Here is a 23,331-nt window from a genome sequence, read left to right as displayed (position 1 = left end):
CTTTGAATTGTCTCAAGTTGGATGATTTCTCTCTCTGCGTGCCTTTGATAAACGCTCCTGTTCAGGGCTCTAGCGTTATGAATCTTTCTGAGTCATGGGTGGCTACAGCCCCTTCGATCCATTCTGCTGACAATATTTCCTGATATTTCAGAGGCCAAGCTTATGAGAGGATGCAGACGATCCAGGAGTGTATACCTCCCTTCTCTCCTCTTCCTCTACCCCTTCAGCACCAATCTCCTCTCTTTCTGGTGGAATTCCTATTTTCGCATTGTTGCACAAAGTCCCGTGACGAAGGCAAAATCCTGGTCCTGGCCACCGTCCAGGGTGTTGGGAGCCCCAGCTCCTGGCCTCCTGGAAAAGGAAGCAGAAGCCTTCTGTAGTCTCCTGGGGACATTACCCCCCCTGGTGGAATGACAGGGAACTTTCCTGGTTTCAGAAAAGCTGGGCAGCCTGGCAGCTGTCCCCCTCCTCTGCAGTTGTCAGTGAGGCTAATAATTATTACTCTGTGTTAATCACGACAATGGAAGAATTGCAGGCCGTTATTTGGAAATGATCGGCTCCAGTCAATGACTACTTATGACAGCAAAGGGGAAACATCAGCTCCGGGGAGCCCCCATGTAAATGGAGAGTTGAATGAGAGATCAGGAATAATGGAACGTGTATTTAGTTCCATTTTCCTCCCTAAAAGGGCCCTGTCAGGGTAATTTTCCCTTCCGTGCGCTATACCTCTCCATTATTTACAATATCTTCTTGGGAGAATAAAACAAGAGGGGACCCCTCCTCCTCCTCTCCCACTCCCTGCCTCACCCTCCCCTCTCCCCGCCTCCCATCAATTGTGTCTCTTTCTGGAGTTTGGCAAACACAGCTACTTCCTCCTGCTGTGTTTCAGTGGAGCTGAAATGAATGTGGCTCTAGTTATTTTTTTCCCTTAATCATTCTTTTTCTTTTTTGCTGGAGAGCATTTTCATGAAGCACAATCACAGAGGAACAGAATGTCCTGATGTTTGGGTGAGCAGCATGCATTTCTTTTCTTTTTTCTTCCCTTGAATAAAAATAACACCCTGTAGCCATAATATCAGAGGGCTGAAGGCCATCTTTCAAGGTTTTTCTTAATCTTGCCCTTTCCTCTGTGCCGTCTCATTTCTAACAGCCCCCTCCCCTCCTTCCCACCGCAGACACGCTGGTTCCCTCTCAGTCCCTGGAAAATGCCAACTTCATCTTATCCCCTGAACTTCCACCCCTGCTACTCTGTAGTCTGAAAGGTGGCGTTCGCCACTTTTCACTCCCAAGGCCTTCTAGTGCCTGAACTGTTTTTACGACCTTCTCAAGACCCTTCTCACTTTAGGATACCTTTGCCAGCCAGGTATGGTGATGTGTACCTATAATCCCAGAGACTCTGAAGGCTGAGGCAGGAGGATTGCAGATTTGAGGCCAGCCTCTGCAATTTAGCAAGACCCTGTCTCAAAGAATCAAAAGGACTTAGGATGTGGCTCAGTGATAGAGCACTCGTGGGTTTAATCCCTAGTGCTTTCTATTCCGACAGCGTTTAAGAATGTGTACCACCATGAACTTGGTGCAGAAAAGATGCTTACTAACTAAATATTTGCTGAATTACTTTTGCTAGTGATACCTGATTTTTATTAAAGCTGTTTCAGATATAAATAAGGATGCTCAGAGAGGAGCCGCTCATACACCTAAAAAGTGGCAGAGAAGTCACTGGAGCCAAGGTATGTTAATTTTAAGACCAGCGCCCTTTCCCCTGTGCTAAGTTGTGTCCCCATTAGGTGACTACAATCCTCCCTCACTTCTTCTTTTGCTGATTTAGTGTGCTTAACTCTGGAGCTTCATTTCTTCCCCTCACCCTCCTCAGTAGATTACAAATTCCTTAAGGGCAGGGATTATGCTTATTTTTCTCTTAGGGTCTTCCTCTGATGTGAAAGTTGGGTATTGATCCCCTGGAAGCTTTCTCCTCCCCAACATTTCTCCAATCTGTCAAAACTGGCAAAACGTCACTGAGCCACAAAGACGCTGGGTCTGCTGCAGGCATGGAGTGGCGAGCGCTCCTGATCTCTGCTCTTCTGTAAGGCTGACACTGGGAGCAGCCAGCTCTGCTCCACTGATCTGGATCCACTGAACCGGATCTTCCTCACACAGAGGCCAATGACACGGGTAATGCCAGGAGGGAAAACGTGTCCTTTGGGACACTAGAGATGCCTTAAGTTTCACTGTGCTGGGTCTCTATCAGGGAAAGCTCCCCTCACTTTCTGCCTTGTTTTAAAAAAGTGCTGCCTTCTCCTCCCTGTGGATCTAGGAGCTCAAAAAAGACCCTTTGATAGAAGAATGTGTCAAATTTCTTTGCAATTGCTACATCATCCCAGAACCTGTGAATCACCTCTGTGCTTTAGATGAGCTTTAAAGTCAAATGGAAGCTCACTTTTCTTAATGTAAGGATCACATTTAACTATTAATATTAATAATTAATGTGGTCATATGTCTAGCAAGTTATCCCTGACCAAGTAGTAGTGTATATAGAAGCAGGGTAGAGATATACCCCAAATATTGCTGGACTCAATTTTAGTTGTTAAGAGCAGTGATTTTGGAGTGGGTTTGATTCTTGGATCTGGGGCTTATTCCGCTGTGGTCACTGCTAAGTTACTTAACCTCTCTGTAACTTCAATCTTCTCGATTGTAAAATGGGTAAGGAAAGTACATGTCACAGGGTTCTTGTGAGAATTAAATGAGAGGTTGTAAACCACAGGGTCTGGAGCAAGAGAAACTACTACTCACAGGGCAGTTATTCTGTGACGGTCACTGTTCTGTCACTAAGCAGTGGTGTGGCCTTGGCAGAAGTCAGGTGGCCTCGCTTCCCTTCTCTAAAACAAGAAGCGTTGTGCCTTGATATATTCCAGCTCTCAGAATGACACATTCAGGTAGGAAGTTACAGTTCTGATCATCACCTTAGGCCCTCTAATGATTTGCGTATCCTTGATGGTAATAGTTATTAAATCCTCCATCCCAGGGTTGGCCCTCCCCGGCAACAAGGCATAGGGATGGTTAGGAGACACTTTCTGACTCCCAGTCCTGACATAAAATGGTATGATCCTTCCCTCACTCTGCAAAGGCAGTATAACTGTCTCTGTTTTCAAATGGGGAAACTGAGGTGTGTGTTAAGCGCCTGACCTGAGATGATGCAGCGGGTGGATGGAGAAGTCAGGGTTGAAAGAGAGTCTGTTCATTCCTAGACCTACGCACGGTTCTTGGAACTGCATGGCCTCTCCTACAGGTCTCCGGATAGTCCATTATTCTCTGAGCATACACCATGTCCACTCTGAGGGGCACTGGCGTCCACCCCTACGGTCAGTGGCATTGCCTTAGAACCATCTGTCTCAGGTAACTCAGTGTAGGAGGACACAGCGACCTTGAGACTGAGCCCACCATGCTTTACTCCCCCCACTCCATCTCTCCCCCACTGCCCTGGGATATCTTGCCTCTAATGGCATTAGTGTGCCTCTTCTGCTATGTGAATTGGATTATCTAATTCTTTGGGATTGAACGGAGCTCCTGAGTCTGGAGTCCCACTTGATAACCCCGGGGACAGGGGCTGTGTTTTGCTCCGGGTGTAGGTTCCAAGCACCTTCTTCCTTGGAGAGGCGGGGAGGGAGCCCATGTGTGAGAGAGCCTGACCTCTCTGGTGGGAAGAGGGTGTGTCTGAGGCTCTCCTTAAAGCCTGCAGTGGCCCTGGAGCCTCCCCACCTCCCGCTCTAGCTGCACCTCCCTCTCTCTTTTTCCTGGCTTGTATGGGAATCAGGCTGGAAAGATGTTTCTGTGTAAACTACCAGCAAAGAAACCCCCACAAATTAAGGACTCTAACTCACTGTGGTTGGAAGAGACCCTCCAGGCCAGTTAGTCTGACCCTGTATTTTAATTTTCTAGGGCAGTCATAGCAAATGACCACCAACTGGGTGACTTAAAACAATAGCAGTTTATTCTCTCATGTTCTGGAGGCCAGAAGTCAGAAATCAAGTTTTTGGCAGCAGGGACATGTTCCCTCTGAAGTCTCTAAGCAAAACCCCTTCCTGGCCTCTTCCAGCTTCTGGAGGGCGTCCCCAGGCTTCACCTTTCTGTCTTGTAGCAGTGTCCTCCAGTCTCTGCCTTTGTCCTCATGTGATCATCCCCGCAGTGTGCCTGTGCATGTTCTAATGCATCCTTATAAGGGCACCAGTCACTAGATTTAGGGTTCACCCTCATCCAGCATGACCTCATCTTAACCCGATTACACCTGCAAAGACCCTACTTCCAAATAAGTTCACATGCAGAGGTACCAGGGTTTAGGATTTAAACCTACCTTTTTTTAGGGGGGACAATTCAACCCCACTACAACCTCAATAAGAATATCTTCTACATCCACTTAGTAAGTGGTCATTCTTTATTTCCTTGAAGCCATCCAATAATAGGGCATTTACCACCATGTAACTTTTAAAGAGTCTAGAATATATTACCAATAACCCTGAATACTGTTATAGTTTTATAGTCACTTTAGCCTGGAAGATTCTTAAATTCTAGCCCATTTTCCTCTTCAACCTTTGATCTGGTGAAAGCAATGATTTCTTAGAAAGCCTTGAGCAGAGGGCTTTTCTCCATCACTAACCTCTTTTCTGATGGCACCAGGGGAGCAGCTGGGAGACCCCCACTTCCCATCAGAGTTTTGTGTGCATCTCAGTGAGAGAAAGGGACCCAGAATTATCACAATAAAATGCTTACGATTAGCATCCCTATAGGACTCTTTGCCTTCAAAGCTTTTCAGCCCCCTTCTCAGGCACACATTCAAGTTCATCAGCATGTCTGCCCACCTCCTCTGGTTTTCTTCACCCCTCATAGCCTTGGCCTTGTGGCCTGAATAGTTTTTAGCCCTGCTCCACACTGTGGAAGCCAGGGAGGACAGAGGGAGCCCTGGAGAGAACATGGAGACAGACGATTGGATATGTGTGCGTGTGTGTGTGTGTGTGCGCACACACTGCCTGTGATTAAAAAAGATCTGTTGGGTTTAATTGATGCATTCAATTATCATGATGACTCCCTCCCTGGAGCTTCCCAGAATAGCCAGATGTACGAAGGGGACCACCTCCAGTCTTTGCCTTTGGTTCACACTGTGGGCAGGGGCACAGCAAATGGTAAGGATTATGTGCATCGGAACAATGGAGGGAAACCCTAAGCCTTATTTCTATAGAGCCCGGACGCCATCTCTGTCCACCAGGACACCAATTAAACTATCTCTGGCCTATCAAGTCTTGGGGATAAAAGTGAAAAGGCAGACTTGGACCAAACCAACTGTGCTGCTGCTTCTGGAGACCCCCTACCCCCAGCCACCCCACCCACCCACTGCCTCTTTTCATTGCTAGATGATCAAGAAAAATCAAATGAGAGAGCTCATTAAAGTCATTTTAGGAGGAGGAGATAATCCTTTCTCAGACCTCTTACCCCCTCAGCTCCCATTGGATGTAACTTCTTGGACACAGATCTGAGAATAGCCATTGTCCTCAAAGCTCAGGCAAATGGAGTCCAGTCTAATTCTTGCTTTCTACGTAGTTGCAGAAATATGATCTTAGGCCATTTGACTGAGACTCGATGTCAACAAGTTTAACTTAACTATATTCATCCCGCCCACGCCCTGAGGGTTAGCTGTGGGGGTGGGAACATGGGTGAGACTTGTGGATGTAGCACATGAAGTGAAAACCTGGTCAACCAGGAGGCAGAAGACAATGATTCTAGTCTAGTCACTGTATTTCTCACTCAAGTCACTGTTTTCCCACTTAGGGGTTTGATTAGATCTGTAAGGTCCCTTATGGCTTGAACATACTGCCTGAGGGTGGGGGAGCGAACCCTTGGAAGGATGTGAAGAGGTGTGTCGTCTCTGCCCCAGGGTAATCCCAGGACTGGTAGAGGGAAACAGATGCTCTGCTAATGGTGGACAGAGCTCTGGGTCAGGGGATCACCAAACTGGCTTCATCCTAGGTGTTGACAGTTGGAGTGATCTTAAAAAAGTAATTAACCTTTAGAGGCAAGCAATTCTCTTTCAAAGGCAGAAAGCCCACCCGTTAAAGTTCTTAGGTTTGCTCTTAAAAAAACAACACACAAAAAATACTCCAAAACTATCAGGGTAAATAAAATGACTAGGTAAGTTTCCTTTTGGATTTGCCAACAGAATTGCACCATCTGAAACAGCAGTGGGGAGAATCTATTACGAAACATCCAGTACAAGTGCCTGCATGTGCTCTATGGGTGCATTTTTGTAGAGTGGCTATGCATTTGGTCAATGGCTCACCAATTGGCTGTACGATACAAGGATGGTCTATGATTAATTTAAATTCTTGGTGATTACTTCTGGAGATTCCACAGGTCATGAGTAGAAGTTGGCCACTTACACTTTTAAAAAAGCTGAAAAAGCTGATAGGTAATTTGGATGCTTATCCAGAGCTAAGACACACTGATTTATGCATCCATTTTGACAAATTTTCATTGAGGCTGTGGCTGTATAGAATATTTAAAAATATGTCTAAGACTTGGTCTCGTTTTGGTTTTCTAGGAAATCCTAGCAACTTTTGCAACCAAGGGAGGTCTCAATGCAATGAATTGTAATCAGGTAGAACTCAGATACCAACAATTACGATAGAGAAGTGAACAATCAGAATGGATGCTAGCTGTAAACAATTAGTGTGACCATCCTGCTATATTGTCAGGAAGTATATACCTGTGGCTGTAATCAATTTGACAGGTACTCTGTTCATGATGGTGAGGACATAGAGGTGTAAAATTGAAGCTGAAACTTGAAGAAACAGTAGAATAGAAATATAAAAATATATCTCTGTATTTGTTTGAAGTATTATAGGAAGAATAAACCAATGAAGGATAAACCATAAAAATAACACATTTACCCCCAGAAAGAGGGAGGAAATAGAGTGGAGACCAGAGTAGCATTGGGTTTGTTTGTCTGTTTATGTCATGTTTTATGGATTTGTCTTTGGATCCATATAAATATTTTCACATAAGTTTATAACAAGGTACAAAACAATCCTAAAAATTTAGGAAGTAAAATAAAAGTACAGAAAGAGTGAGAGACACAGTTTAAATTTGCTTCTAATTGGACAAGTAATCATACTAAGAAAGTTTTCTAGTAACTTAAGAAAAAGTATATGTCTTATAACCCTAGTGGGAAATATCCTAAGAACCAAGAGAGCTATGAAACAAAATAAAATCCGAAGTTATTTTTAGTAATCATATTGTTAGTAGTGGTGCTGGATATTGCTATTCTGAAGTTGTGGTGTTTGTGAAGCGTGTTATGTACATATATTATTTTATGTGCATGTGTCCTCTGTGACATGTGCTCATATTACTCTGTGAGTAATTATTTGAATGTCTTTGAGGAAAGGGCTTTTTCTTATGAGAGAAGAGATTCAGAAGTGAGGTTGATGAGGTGAAGAAGAAAATTGTTGTTGTACATTTTTATTGGAAGTATCATTTGTGTGATCTATTTTGTCTTTAAAAAATTTGTTTACTGTCTCTGTCAAAAAGTTCTTAAAATAATGAACAATCCAGTAACATGGAACACCCCTAGTCCCCAGACTGTTTTCTAACTATCATTTTCTCTTATAAGAAACCAAGTTTTCCTGAAAAATGTCTGGTTCCAGATTTGGAAGAGGAAATATGCAAGATGAGTCTGTAAAATCTTGTCATACCAGAAAGTAAACTAAATAGCAAACACTACCTTGTCATGTCAAAAGGAACTCTGGAACCTACTAGATGAGACTCTCACTGATGAGAGATGGGATAACTGGAGCAACAGAAAGGATAGTATCTATAAAGAATTGAAATTCATAACAAAATACTTTCATACATGTGAGTTCATAATGATATCTCTTCTGGTCATTGAAATAATTATCTTGTTAATTTAAAAACTGATAAGTTGAAGGGAAAAAAATGGAGCCTTCATCCTCTTCCTTCTAGATGATATATCTCCCAGGACTGTCAGGTTGGTAAGGGGAACTTTCTCTTTTTAAAAAATATGTTGGCTGAAAAATATAAAAAGCAATAATAGAATTAAAATGTCACCATTTCACAATCTCCTAATCAGTGTTGTCAGAACTAGCAAATAAAAACACGAGGACCCCTTGTTATATATGAATTTCAGAGAAACAACAAATAATTGCTTAGTGTAAGTATGTCCCATGAAATGTTTGGATATATTTATGCTAAAAAATTTTACACTAAAATTTAAATGTAACTTGTCATCCTGTATTTTATTTGGCAATCCAACAATGAGTTGATAAATTTAGGTATTGAGCATTGGTACTGCTAACATCACATATACAAAATAGAAACAACCAGGCCTTATGAACCTCCTGATAAAAATATGGACTGTGACCCATGAAGTAGTCTTGTCAAATTATTGAACTTGAATCAATCAGTCCTAAAGATCTAACTATCAATCTATAGGAAACATAGGCAGATAGAGGAACATGTTAAATGATGTTATATAAACAAAGCATAGACTATTTGTAACAGCACAACAAATGACCTAATTTCATAACTAAAAAGTTGCAAGGGGAAAATAATAAAGAATAAGAATTGAAGGAGATACCTATATATTAAAACATATTAAAAGTGACTTAGGAGACCTATCAGTTAATCACAACATGTAGAAATTTTCCATCCCATTTCTGAGAGACAATATATAAGACGATGATTAATATTTAGCATTATTATGTTTATGTTTTGGGGAGTGTGATAATGTTATTGTGGTTATTTTTTAAAGAGTCTCTTTTTTGAGGTAAATACTAAAATATTAAAAGATTAAATATGGTTCCCTCCAAAATAATCAGGGGTGGAGATAAAGAAGGAAGGGCATAGATAAAGTAAGAGTGGCCATGTGTTGATTATTGCTGAAGCTAAGGTATTTGTTACACTCTTTAGATATAGGAGTGCTCATTATACTAACTATGCTATTAGTGCTCATTATACTAGTTGTACTTTTGTATATATATAAAATTATTCATTGTAAAACTTTTTTTTTTTTTTTAATGAGGAGGATCTCAGAATAGACATTCAGAACACAATTATAGGTGTTTTACTCCTGTTATCTAATTTTAACCCTAGATACCAAAAGAGGAAGGTGTTTTCATTATACCTATCTTATGCATGAGGAACTGAAGCACAGACAGGTCAAGTCACTTTGCCAAGGTCATCCAAGAGCGAATGGTGGAGCCAGGGTTTGAACCCGACGAGTATAAATCCAGGCAGTCTAAGCCCATGATCTTCATCACAACACTCAGTCCCTAAACCAGCAAAGCTGGTGCTGTGATTGCCACATGGCTCATCTGGCCCTGTGTGGTGCTGTGTCTCAAGCTGTGCTATTGGTAGTGACTGTCTTGTCACGGGTGCCCGCATTTCAGCATGAGATAGGCCATCTGACCAAACAGATTCTAAGTTCTTGTCTAATTATAAGAATTTATGAGTCTAAATTGTTTTTCTTCCCCATTAAAGTGATTGACCTGAGTGTGAAAGTGATTGTCTTGAGAGTGGTGTGTGTGTGTGTGTGTGTGTGTGTACACACACAAAGACAAGGCTTCACCTCTTGGGGCTGTGAAGGGAGAGATGTCAGTGACTCAGAATGAGGCAGCAAGGTGGTCTTGAGCCGTGCAGAGTGGCAGGCAGGTCACAGGAACTGACGTTTCTCAAGAAAGGTGCTTTTTGCCCTAACCAGCCCTTGCCCTGCCTGTGGATAGCAGACTGTCCATTTTCCAGGTCAGATACTTGGTTGAAATATTTGCACAATGCTCTCATCAGCCTCTGGGTAAAAACATGATTTTCTTCCTGAAGACCCATTCCACTCCTGAGGGTGATGGACAGTGCCTGAAAATGTCCTGTTTTCTAATAATACAGTTCCCTAAGGTGTATCAAATCTTCCCAAAACTGCAATGTTGCCCAGATTTGGAACATGAATGACTCCCCTTGAATATTGTATCTAAAAATCTCCACTCCTGCTGTTCCCATTCCTTCTCGTGTCTCCTTACTCTTTTGCTGTACCCATCTCTTTGAGTAGAAGGAATTTGGGGGTCATATTCAGAGGAAAGGGACAGGTGGCTTTCAAGGGTAACATAGGCACCAGAATTGTAGCAGGTGCAACAGTTTTATCAATGCATTGATAGGAAAGATGGGTTCATGGGCAAGGCTGCTTTGTTCAAACTGGGGGCCATCTCATAGGTTGGCTGAGACATATGAATAATTTTTCATAACTCAAAACTATCTTTGGAGCTGCCAAAAGTCAATTCCAATTCTCTGTTTGGATAAGATGGAAGTTTCAAAGGAAAGTTTTCCTTGGCAAAATGTATGTCTTGGCTCTTGCAGCCCAATGATGAAAATACCCAAGACCAAAGGCGATGCAGGGCTGCTTCCAATTACCGGGTTGAGCTCATTGGGAATAGGCCTCATGACATGCTTTGGATTAGGAGCAGACGGTGTTACGATTGGCAAGTCAGGGAAAAAGAAAGAGATCATTTCTCTGCTATTTGGTGGACTTTTCCAATTATGGAAAGGTAATTCAAGTCTTTGGTGACTTTGGAAGTCTTCCCACTGGAAAATTCCCATTGATTTTTGGTATTTGACTTACTTTGGAAGCATTAGAATATTGTGTAGGGAACAGAGCCTAAGCTGTCTGGGGACTTGATAAGAATTTTGAGGCAAGTGGCACTGGCAGAAGTGCTGCCTGGTACTTGTCCACATGCCTCAGAATCTCTGGCTTTTCATGTGACTTGAACTCATTACCCACAAAAGGTGAGCATCCGAGGCTGTCAGCAAAGAGCAAGTCAGAAATATCTTCAAGGCTGAGAACTCAAAGAAGCTTAAGTAAAGTCAATAGAAAATGAACTCAAAAGGAGGGAGGTAGAGAGATATGATATTTCTCCCTTTTTGGACTGTAAGCCTATAAAGTTGTTCTGCTTTGCTGATGATTCTCAGTCACTGATAAGGAAGCTGATGTGCCCTGTCTAGACATCTCATTTTGGGAAGGTCAAAGAGGGTAGGCTTTGCCCTTTGATCCTTGACACACTCTACACTTCCTTCTGAACTTCACACTTGCTGAGAAATTTGGGGTGGAAAGAAATGAGAAAGCTTTGACTAAAATAGCAGTTTCCATTTTAAAAAGTTTTTATTTCTTTTCTTAATATGCAAACAGCTGCACGTAGCTCAACAGCTGCAGTCCGCCTTTCTCCCACCCAGGCCCCGACTCTTTCAAAAAGCCATGGACCCTCCACACTGGCCTAGACCCAGGACTCTTGTATTTACCATCTTTCTGACTCTGGAAAGGCTTCAATAATCTCAGCTGTAGAAAAAAAGATGCAATACTTCAGTACTTTAGGATTCCTTTTCCCAGTGGGTGAAAATGAATAAAGGAATGAATGATCATCTGAATACAGTCTAAAATATGCATTTGGTAAACCCAATACATATTAGGAACACAATTCCCTTGGTCCCTTTGCAAACGGGAAATGTCTATCCCAGCGATCTCTTCTGACAACTTTCACATTGGCCACTAATGTCTTGGTTATTGGTTGGACCACAGTTCTAGCCCCACCCCCTTGGAACATAAGTCTTTTAATATTGATTCCCAGTGAAGATTCCATCAAGTCCTCTGCCATCTAGATGAGAATATGGAAGGGGCCTTCTGTCTGTCCCTTTCCACAGACCAGGGTTACACATGCCAGACTTCCATGCTGGGTGGGGGATGGGGTGGGAGAGCAGGGCATCACCAGTGCAGAGAGTTGCTGGAATCCATCTTACGGTGACAGCCCCACCCACAGCACTCCCTCCTGGGCCACTGTCCCCAGCCACCCTCAGGCTTTCTGCAGCATGAGGGAGAAAGTATCTGTGAGGGATCAAGCATTGGCAGGACCTCGCAACTTCAAATTTAATTTCCTGAAAAGACACAAGAAATAACAGTGCTGTGGTGACCAAGCAGTCCTCCTGGGAAAGTTCCCTGAAGGCTGTGGTCCTTTGATACAGATAGGTGAATGTGAAGACAGCAGGTCAGGCCCCTCTAAACTTCAATGTGAGGGGACCACCCAGCCTGCTGGAACCATTCGTCACCCCCTCCCCCATCTTTCCTCATGCCAGACAAGGACTCCAAGCCCCAGGCAACCTCCAGGCCTCTTTACAAACTTTCTCCTTTCTACTCTTCTCTAGGCCCAGCCACCTGAACCTGTTTGAATATGCCTGATTGGGACTTGCTTTCTCCTATTTTGAAGACATAGAGAGATGAATTTTCACATATGTGGTGTACTAACTTTCTTTTGACCACAACATCCCTTTCATGGTTTGGATCTGGAATGTTCCCCAAGGCTCATGTAGTAGAAGCTTGGTTATCAATGCAGCAGTGTTCAAAGAATGATTGGACCACGAGGGTACTAACCTCTTCAGTAGGTTAATCCATGGATGGATTCACAATCTGAATGGACTATTTGGGAGATTATATAAACTGTGGGAGGAAAGCACAGTTGGAGAGAATGGGTCTTTGGGCGTGTGCCCTTGGCAACTTCATCTGGTCCCTCTCTCTGTGCTTCTTGTCTGTCACGAGTTGAACAGCTTTCCTCCAAATGCCCTGCTGCCATGATGTTCCATTTTACCTCAGGCCCAAAGCAATGGAGTCAGTTGACTGTGGACTGAAACCTCTGAAACTGTGAGCCAGAAATAATTCCTTCCTCCTCCCGGTTGCTTTTCTCTGGTATTTTATCCCAGCGATGATGCCCTCCCCTGTCCTGAAACCAAGCTCTGTATTATCTCCTTCCTGTCAATGTTCAGATCACTCTCTAACATCTGTATCCACATGAGGGCTCAGTGTGTCAACTTCATGAAAAGCCAGAGTGCTGGGTGGTCTTAAGAGAATACCCAACTGTTTCCTTGGGGAAACTGAGGCCCAGAGTAGGGGAGGAATTTGTACGGGTCATGTAAATGGTAGAACCCTGGTTACAAGCAGGGTTGGGACCTTCTTGCCCTTGAACTCTGCTGTACATAAACTTGTCCCACTTTTCCTTTTCAATCATTTATTTCACGCACTTCCCTGTTACCTTGGATCTTTCTGAGGGCAGTGGCTTTGCTTTCTAGTTTCAAGGCTTTGCAGTGCCTGCCACAGCCAATACCTCACACTTCCAGCTCACTATGTATTTTCGGAAGTTATTTACCTTTCCCCCATCCTTTCTAAAATGCTCTCCTTTTATTTTTCCTCCTCCTCTTTCAGCAGCATCTGAGATGCAATTGATCCCCTTTTACAGATGATAAAACTTTGATGCAGGGTATTCAGTGGCTGGCTCAAGGACACTTGGACTTGTGGGATCATGTGGGAAAACAGCAGACCTGGCACATAATCACAAAATGCAGACAGTGAGACTGATTTTTACCCAACAAGACTTGTGGCCAAGGGAACACCGATGCTCAGGGAAGGTGATGGGTGCCCATGGATCAGTCTGGTGTCTGATATCTCCCCGCGGTTCTCGCTGGCCCGATGCCAGATTCTCTTGTGTTCGGATTTAAAACCACAGGGCTTAGAGGCACAGCAGAGTCGGGAAAAAGGAGCTTGCTATTGGCACTGATCATCTAAGAAAACTCTAGTTCTTCGCTCCCGCCCTCGCCCCTTCCTTACACTTGCCAGTGGGTTCCTAGGAGAAAGCTGCCATTCAGACGGCGGGCTGGTCTCCCCTCCCCCGCCCCGCCCCATTGGCGCTGGGGGAAATGTAGTCACATCATTTGCATTTATCACGGAGGATATACCGCCTTGTCTGTAGCCTTTAGTCTGACTGAATTGCTTTTCTGCTTCATGAGACACACAGCGCGGCAGCCCGGCGCTTCCCTCTCCTCTTCACTTCACCGGCTTCGGGCCGTAACCCACTTTGCTCTCCGGCGCATTTATCATATTGATCGTATAAGAAATAGATCATAAGCAGAATGAAATTACCGAATGCAATGATCTGGGGCATCCTATGGACCAGATCAATCTTGGGGCAGCCGGGTTGGGGTGGTGGTGATGGTCATGGAAAAAAGTCCCTTGCTGTGACGTTTTCCAAAGTTGATTTTCATTGCAAATAGAAATTTCCATCAACTAAGGCACCCTGGAGGGAAAAAGCCTGCTGTGTGACAAGGTGTGTGTGTGTGTGTGTGTGTGTGTGTGTGTGTGTGTGTGTGTTTAGGAGGAGAGAGAGAGAAAATGGAAGTTTGAGAAGATTCATTTATTACGTTTATTGGGAAGGAGACTTCCTTAGTTAAAACTCATTTGAAATGGAAGTTCCAGGCTCTGCCCATAATGCAATCAATTTTCTCTCACCCAAATCATTCTTTGTGTGTGTGCCTGTGTATGCGCGCAGGCACCCACGCGCACGCTTGAGAGATATAAAAAGGTAGGACTCCTGCTTGTTTAGAAGACCCTTCAAGGATCCTTTCTAATCTTGTAGCTCAGAGTTGCCTGTCTTTGTCACCCTAGACCCCAGCGTGTTAATTTGCAGTGTCAGTGGGAGGCTGGAGTTTTAAAAAAATGTGATTGGGGTACAGGACAGTGTGGGATTTGTCGATAAACTGTTCCTTGAACACGTAAGTACCTCCCCTCCCAGACCTGAGGCTCCAGACATGACCTCTGCCATCCTAAGAATGTTCGCCCTGTCTGGAGACAGGGCTGGTGAGTTCAGCTGAGACTGGAAACCCAAGTGAACGAGGTCCCTGGCAGCCTGCCACCACCCCAGACTGAGGCAGAAACCCACAGTGGGAATGTGGTCCGAGGCCCCCGTCACCCCCTTCCCACTGTGAAATCCATCCCCAGACACTGAGACTCAGTGTTATTGGCTTTGGCAACATTCGTCATGCCAATAAACTCATTGAAATTGAAGAAACCAGAGGGGGGTGGGGGAAGGAGTGCAAGGAATAGAGCGGGTGAGGAGGGAGAGGGGAACAGCAGGGGAGAGGAGCTGCCCTCAGACTCGCCAGTGAGCTTAAAGGGAGAGACGTCATGGATGCCAAATAGCTGAGTTCATGGAGAAGAGAAGGCACAGGCATGAACAGACCCCCTTCCAGCCCCCCAGCTGTCTCTGCCTGCTCTCTGTCACCACTGAGGCTTCTATACTCATGGAAATATCTCTGGAAACCTTCCCAAGGGGCAGATGGCCAAGGAAACACACGTGTGTGCTCACTCACACACACACACACCACTATCAATGAGACCATGAGAAATAAAACACCATAAAATATGTCCACCAGGACCATGGTGAAATATACCAGCCATTCATCGCATGTTCAAATCAGAGGAGAACGAGGCTGAGTGGGGGAGCAGAGCCACTGGTCAGAGTGGGGTGCACCTGCTAGCATCCCCCTACCCCACCCCACCCACAGCCTGACTTTGCACCAGGAATGGAGCTCTGGAACTGTGTTCTGCCCTGGCATCCGATCCTCAATTTTCATAGTTTTCTAGAGTTAGACACACCCCCTAACAATTCATCCAAGCTGGCTCTGTGTTGTTTGCCCTGGCTAGAAGACTGTCTCTCCTAATCTTCAAGACCCCTAGAAATGGTGAAAGCCATGTTTCACTGTCTTTGGCATCAGGGAAGTCTGCTCATTACCTGTTATTGTAGTCTTGGCTGTCTCCCTTGTCTCTGTCACAACTGGGTACAGCTGTGCAGCAAAATAACATCAGATTCCTGCAAATATTTGATAAGGGGAAAGTACTAGGTTGCTCTCTGGCTTCTCTGATCAAAACAACTTCTTTCATAACCTGTTCCTCAGCTTGTCTATTTCTAGTTGCTGTTCTTGCCTAGCCAGACTGTCTTCACTTCCCAGCAGTCCTGCACCCTTCTTCTGACTCTTTTTCCTGCCTCTTGCCTGAGATGCACTTTTGTGGTCAGTAGAGAGCTTGCTTGTCTCTTATCTAAGTTGCCTCATTTCCGCTCCTACCTCCCCTTTCGTCTTAGCCATCAAAAAAAAAAAAAAAAAAAAAAAGAGGTTCTGGGCACACTGTGGCAAAGGCCTGTAATCCCAGGGGCTCCAGAGGCTGAGGCAGGAGGATCATGAGTTTAAAACCAGTCTCAGCAATTTAGTGAGGCCCTAAGCAACTCAGGGAGACCCTGTCTCAAAAATAAAAAATAAAAGGGCTGGGGATGTGACTTAGTGGTTAAGTGTCTAGGGTTCAATTCCTGGTTAAAAAAAAAAAAAAAAACAGAAAAAAGTACTCTAGGTACTGGAGGCAAAACGACAATTGGAGGAAATCGTTGCAGATTTTAAATTAAAGAAGTAAGGGTGGGATAGAGAGTTATGTAGGATAGGGCAATCACATAGAACTGTGACTTCAGTGATCAGGCAATCCAAGAATGTAGGATAAAGTTTCAAACACTTTTGGTTCGCTCAGATTTTTAGAAGTTGCTAATATAGCTAAGAGCTATAATTTTGAATTTAGGGAGAGATTATTTACTTTCTAGAAATAATTTATTTTCATAATTACAGATTATTCTGTTGATTTCCAATTAATCTTCTACTAGAAGATATTCTCTGATGTTCCTTATCATGAAAAAGTTGCTTAGAAGCGCAACCCCATCCTGGCTACCCACAAGTGTTGAGGAACAATGACCTCTTGGCTGAGGGTAAGGTCCTGGGCATAAGTTTGCAAGTGACAGTGTGTTTTGGAGGGAGGAAGCATTCTCTACAAGAACTTTGGGAGATCCTGGGAACATGTGCAATGGATAAGAAGAGATTCATACTAATTTTTCGGCTCAAGTCAGCTGAGAAAGTATACAAGCTCCGACACTAACAGGAAGGCATCTAGGATCTGGGTGGGATACAGAAGTGTTCCCTGAGTGACTTCATAGGAAACATTTTTTAAAAATCAGTGGGTGGCTAATTTGAGACAAAAGCCTAGTGCTGTTGAGTATGGGATTCTCGTTCTGTCCGTCCTGGGCCTGATGGATCCATTCCCTTAATGAAATGCACACAGTTTATTTTACCAACTCTAATTACGTGAAGAATGAGTGTCACATTTCTTTATCCTTCCGCAGGCCCTGAATCCAGGCCAACCCCACAAGCTTTACATGCATTGAGGCTAATGGAGCTTTTATTCCAATGAGTTGGGCCCCAACCCACCTTTGTGGAGAGAGGAATATTAAAAAAAAAGAAGAAGAAGAAGAAAGAAATACTTAATGTTCGTGTAGCAGATGAAAAATTTCACAAGATAAATTAAAGTGTTTTCTGGCTGAATGGAGAAACCGGGGCAGGATGGTGGAGATAATTTTCCCAGGACTCAAAATGATTTATCTTATCTCTGCATTCTTTAGACAAGAGGTTCCATTTATTTAGTCATTTATTTTATTAGTTTTCTGAAGACATCCCCCCTCCCACCCCTGCTGTCGACACAAAGGCACAGCATTTGGCCCAAGGAGCACAGGTCTGGGAAAGGAGACAGGGATCCTTGGGTCTAGCCTGTCATTCACTCAGTCCTTGTGCCAGGCACTGGCCATGTGCTGGAGAGGGGACTGTGCTGGAATGGGCATGGTTCCTGTCCTCGTGAACTGCAGTCTAATGGGAGATACAGACTCATAAGTGAAAGAACAGGATTCTGTGATGAACACCGTGCAATCTCTGCCACCCACACACTCCAGTAATGGGCTATGATGGGGCCTCACAAAATCATCTAGCCCAGCAGTTCTCAATAGGGGTGATTTTTGTCCACCAGGAACATTTTGCAATGTCTGGAGACATTTTTGGTTGTCAGAACTCAGGGGAGAGGGGTGGAGGTTACAGGCATCTAGAGGGTAGAAGCCAGGATACTGCTCAATATCCTACAAAGTAAGAATTATCCAGCAGCCCCAAATGTCAATAATGCCAGATTTGACAAACTCTCCTCTCGTTTGTCCTCCTGCCTCTGGAGAGTTCTGTGCTTAAGTTATCCTGAAAGCCATCTCAAATCTCCCTGCTTGATGCTGCTGGGCTCTGTTCAGGAGCTCTTCTGTGGGATCACACAGGGTATTTCCTTCTGCTCTCCTCTCTTAACTGGAGATAGAGCTGTGTTATAAAAGTAGCATTAATGAAAAAATTGTGTGAAAACAATTGGTGGTAGAAAAACCTTCAGGACAGCATCTCAAATTGGGATATGGAGTGGATAAAAAACTAGGATGGTGCCAGGCTGCCTCACATTTCCTTTCTTCTGGAACTTTCTGCCACACACAAATCTCACTTGCAGAGTTCTTGGCAGTGGAAATAATCTGGGACTAGGTTGAGTCCTTAAATAGTTTCCCTTTTGCATGCCCCGACCATTATCCTGAATGTTTGTAAAAGATTCTGCCAAGGCTTTTTTCTTTGGATATTCATGTAACTGTATGTTACGTACCATGGAGTTATTTTTGAGCAATTAAGGTTCCCCATGCCAGGTTTTCTCATCAGCTACCAAAGTCATAAAGAGGGGGCCTTGTGTCTGGCTTTCCCAGGGAAGCAGATGGCACTTTGGGTACTGGCAGGAGACAGGTGTGAAGTTTCAGGGGCCGGAGGGCTTGTCTGGCATACTATGCAAATTTGGCTTCATTTTGCATCCCTCCGAGGAGCTACGACCAAATGGAGTCTGCTTTTATATCTCTGTCATGTGTGTGTGTGTGTGTGTGTGTGCGCGCGTGTGTGTGTGTGTATGTGAGAGAGAGAGAGAGAGAGAGAGAGAGAGAGAGAGATTGATTGTGATGGAGGCATATGAACATGCATTGGGATGTTTGATATGGACTATGCCTTTTGCAGGTAAAAATGAAGCAATTCTTAGGTGGCAAGGAAAACTTATTTTATCCTGGTCTAAACTATACAAAAAAAGAGATAGTTAAATCCCCAAGAGTAAGCTCTCTGGGACGACAGTGTGTAACTCTCTCCTTGACTTGAGGAGCATCTGTGTGTACTTCTTGCCTTCAGGATACTGAGACCTCTAAGTCACTAACTTAGCAGGAAAGAGTCACCAAGGGGCTCAACCAAGGAGTGCTGATGATGATCTTATTCTTGGATCACAGGTTAGCAATAGTTGCAATTAGTGATTTGTGTTAATTAGCCTGTTCTAGATTATATGTACCGTGTTTCTCTTTAGAAAGGGCATTATATGAGGATGACCATAAGCCAAAGATTTTTCAGGAACAATCCCAGTTTTAAATGCCTTTTCCTTATATCTCCCAAAGTACTTGTCAAACCGTATGCCCAATTTTTATATTTTAGAAAATATGTTCTCTGTAACTATCAGATTATTTATTTTGTCATGGAAACACTCTATAGTCCCAGATAACAAAGAATCAAGAAGAATAAAACCTCATTTCTACTGACTTCCCAGTATGTGCCCTGGCTTTGTCCAAGACTAGTAATCCAGAAATTTCAGGCTGGGTGTGTACGTATGTGTGTGTGTGTGTGTGTGTGTACTTAATTGCAATTAACTAGGTAATATAAGCTGTACTTCCTTCTTCATTAGAGAGCAAGACTGGCCATGCCACCATTCATTCTTGCTCCTAATGATGTATTTTTACTTGTTTTTTCTAAAATGCCCTAAAGTGCCAAGGATGAGTTACCAATGGCCCCCAACTAACTAACAGATGTTACTGTTTGGGTTGGATAAGGGAGTCTGGGGGGTTTAGTAGAAACCCATCCCCCTGGTTTGGTCAATCCTTGTATTAGCAATGAAATGACTGCATGTTACTGAAGAAGGCACACGTTCTCAGGGGACTTGATGGAAGATGGAGAATATGTGTTACAAATGAGAGGCGATAGATCATATTTGTTGGACTTGAGCCATTGGGGACCTGAATGCTGTTAGACAGGAGAAGGCTCTGTGCAGACAGGTCTGATGTTTATCTGTGTTTATCTGTGGCTCACCTGTCAGTGTCTAATCTAGTGTTTGAAACTGAAAGTCCTCAGAAATCTGGGTACAAACATAGAGTTCCAGGTATTCCAATATCGTGCAGACTAACGAGATGGCAAAGGTCTTCCACGCCTTTAAGTAAGAAAATAAGCATCATTTTCTCTGCCGGGTGATAACTTCTTGAGAGGAGGACACAGATCTCAAGAAAGCCAGAAAAGATCTTTTTAGATCAATTGACTCCTCAGAAGATCTGAATAATCCACACCACAGGCATATCCCATTGAAATGACTTGGTTTGACATTCATGGCCCCACATGCTGTGGTCCCCAAATCCTATGAAAATGTGGCCTCCCGCTATCCTCCCCCACTCGCTCTCTGTTTAAGCAGTGTGGGCATATTCTCCATTATGAGTCATGGAATGCTGTCCTCACCCTCCACAGTTTCTTACCAAAGTCTCCATATTCAGAGTCAATGCCAAGATTGAGAGCGGGGGCTGGCATTGGGGATCTAATGTGAAAGAAAATGTTGAGGAGCATAAAATGATGCTATGAAAAAATAAAGAAGTGTTATAAGGCGATGTCATATAGGCACTGTTCTGGGCATGTTAGTATGAGCCATCACAATTACTGAGTAAGTTAAGGTATGTGCTTAAGGACCAGTACCAGCACAGGGGCAACCTGAGCACATGGACTCTGTTCCTGGCTGCCATATTGACTTTTCCTGCTCTTGAGAAAGCTTACTAGTTTTTCCATAGGAAGGGGGCTTATGGTAGTGTTAGGAGTTCTACACAGAGACCTAGGTGGCCCCTGCAAGGTGGCCCCAGTGCCTTCCAGATCCAGGTTCATGCACATTTACCTCTCAAGGGGTTCTGATCTCATCCAGGTGGGTCTTCTATTCCTTTCCTTAATCCCACAGCATCTTTATTTTAGCGCTTGTTATGGCCTCTCTAATTTCTATGGGGGTTTGTTGGATCCATTGACTAAGAGTTCCTACAGTCAGGAGTCATCTTATTCATGCTTGTACCCCCAGAGCATTACTGGACACATGGGACTTGATGCATTACTTGAGTTTAACTGATTTGTATAGATGGCTAAGAAAGATCCAAGTCACATCACTGTGATCGATATTTGAGTTTGGTCCTAGGGAATAAGGCGTGCGTGTGGGTGTGTGTGTGTGAGCTTGAGCTTTTGCATATGGGGAATACCATTCCTAGTTAAATAGATGCCTTCCCATGGCTCAGTTGTTTTTTTCCTTTTAGGGCCTCAGAGTCCAGTCACTCTTAATACAGGGACTTCTCAAAATCTGCCACATTAAGAAAACAGCAAGAAATGTATCTGTTGCTCTTTCTGCTGTTTCCACTCTCTCCTCTGCTTTCTTAATGGTTCCTCTTTCCTCCATTTTTTTTTTTTTTTAATTTTGGTATCAGGTATTGAATCCAGAGATGCTTAACCTCTGAGCCACATCCTCAACCCTTTTTAAATTTTTATTTTGAGACAGGGTCTCTCTAAATTGCTTAGGGTCTTGCTGTATTCCTGAGGCTGCCTCAAACCTGCAATCTTCCTGCATCAGCCTCCGGAGAGGCTGGGATTATAGGTGTGTACTGCCAAACCTGGGTTCCCTCCCTCCTTCTTGTGTTCTATCCCAAGCACTACTATCAATTTCTTTCTATGTCAGTTTTCCACAAAGATGCTTGGAGCAGAAGTACTATGGGAAGTCCCTCCTGCGTTATAACTGCACAGTGTGCCTCTCTGCCTGATGGGGTCTGTAGGGGTCTGTGTGGCCGCAATGGTGCAAGTGGGCCAGGATATGGATTCTGAGGTCTGTGTCCTCTTCTGTTGGGTATGACTCTCATTCATTGTACATCTCAAAAAATATGGCTTTGTTGATAACTTCCATGTCAAGTTCTATGCTAAAATCTGGAGTAATTGAGCTGAGTAAGACACAACTCTTGCCCTGGAGAAGCCCCTAGGATGAGAGAGATGCTAGAGCAAGTAACTGTGAAATGATATAAAAAGCAATAGTAAAAGTGTGAACCAAGAGCACAAAGGAGGCAGGTGGGACTTGTACAGAGAAAGTACGTTTAGTACATCCTTGAAATAAACACATTGCACGTCCACAAATGGAACATCACCAATCTGGCATCAGGATGAGGAAAAGCATGTTAGCAGTGTGAAAATAGTTTTATCCACAGAAATGTCAGCAGGGAGCTGCAGTACTGGGTCCTGAGTGATGGAGTCAGGCAAGGGGGATGAGCCTTGGATATGGGATCGAAGACCTGGATTAGAACTTCATTTACCAGGTACCAGCTATGCAATCTTGCACACGTCCCTTATATTTTTAGTTTCTACTTGTATTAAAATGTGAACCATAATATCCTCTCTTCTGAGCTAATGTGGAGGTAAAATTAGGTATCTTCAAATATGTGAAGTGATATGCACATGTTAGCTATCACTTCTAAGTTGTGGGAAGAAAGGGAAGACAAGATGCTATGAAGTTTGAAACAGTAGGTCCTACACAGCAGGGGATTGTGGGTAGGAGTGGGAGGGGTTTGTGATTAATGTCCATGATGAAGTTTCCCAGATGTAATGGGCTAGTGGTGTGCTCAGCAGCATTCATACACATCATCCCCACCTCCATCTGGTGGGTTCAGAGTTTCCATGCTATAAAGTTGGCAGTATGGCCGTTGACAGTTTAAAAAATGGCTGCCTAGCTTTGAGATTGAGTTGCTGTTGAAAAGTAAAGTATCATTTGATTTTTACTGTCAGAAAGAGTTAGACCAGGAGAAATTTTCTGCAAAACACGTGTGCAATTTGGGGACAGTTTGTCATCATTGTGGCTTCTGGTTTTTACATTGTTTTGCTCTTGTCATATTGATGTACAAATTCAAGGTTAGTTCTGACATTCAGAACAAAGAGAGGCGTAATTATGCGTCATAGTCTTTATTAAACTTGTTTCCTGACAGAGTGGAGAGCTTGTTGCTATTGATTTAAATGTGCTCAGGTATTATTGATAATAGTGAATGAAGACACATTCAAGAGTTTTACTTCCTGCCGGACTCCACATTTGCTAGAAGGACTTCTGAGAGGCAGGTAGGATGCATGTGAGGAGTGTTGCCAGGCAAAGGAGGGTTGCACTCAGGTGGAACTAGGTGGCCTGCAACCCCAGGAGATAAGAACCAGAGTGGGAAGGACAGCCTGGATTGCATGCAAGCAAAGAAACCAATTGAAAGGTCCTGGGCACCTTAAATCTATAATGGGAAATGAATCAGGAGGTACAAAGCTGGGAGGATTCATTCCAGATTTGGGTGTGAAATATGCAAAGGAAAAAAAAATAGATCTAAGAGGGCTAGGGACCAAGGCTATGAAGAATACAATAGGCATGGGGGCCTGCTCTGTACATCTCCAGTGGTCTGTGTATACAGTTCTAGAGAATTCTGGAAACTC

At 43.7% G+C, this 23,331-nt stretch overlaps 1 long non-coding RNA gene across 1 annotated transcript; it reads left to right on the top strand.

Moving 5' to 3' along the window:
* Positions 1–939: 939 nt before the first annotated feature.
* Positions 940–19,223, top strand: LOC124962118 (uncharacterized). Its single transcript, XR_007104427.1, has 4 exons — positions 940–1,008; positions 1,647–1,727; positions 16,525–16,661; positions 17,073–19,223. It is a non-coding gene; the product is annotated as an uncharacterized LOC124962118 (long non-coding RNA).
* The last annotated feature ends 4,108 nt before the right edge of the window (positions 19,224–23,331 follow it).

This window comes from Sciurus carolinensis, chromosome 12 (genome assembly GCF_902686445.1).
Source record: "Sciurus carolinensis chromosome 12, mSciCar1.2, whole genome shotgun sequence".
Lineage (NCBI taxonomy): Eukaryota > Metazoa > Chordata > Mammalia > Rodentia > Sciuridae > Sciurus > Sciurus carolinensis.
Note: the sequence above shows the minus strand (reverse complement) of the source record. Positions and strands in the feature narration are given on the sequence as shown.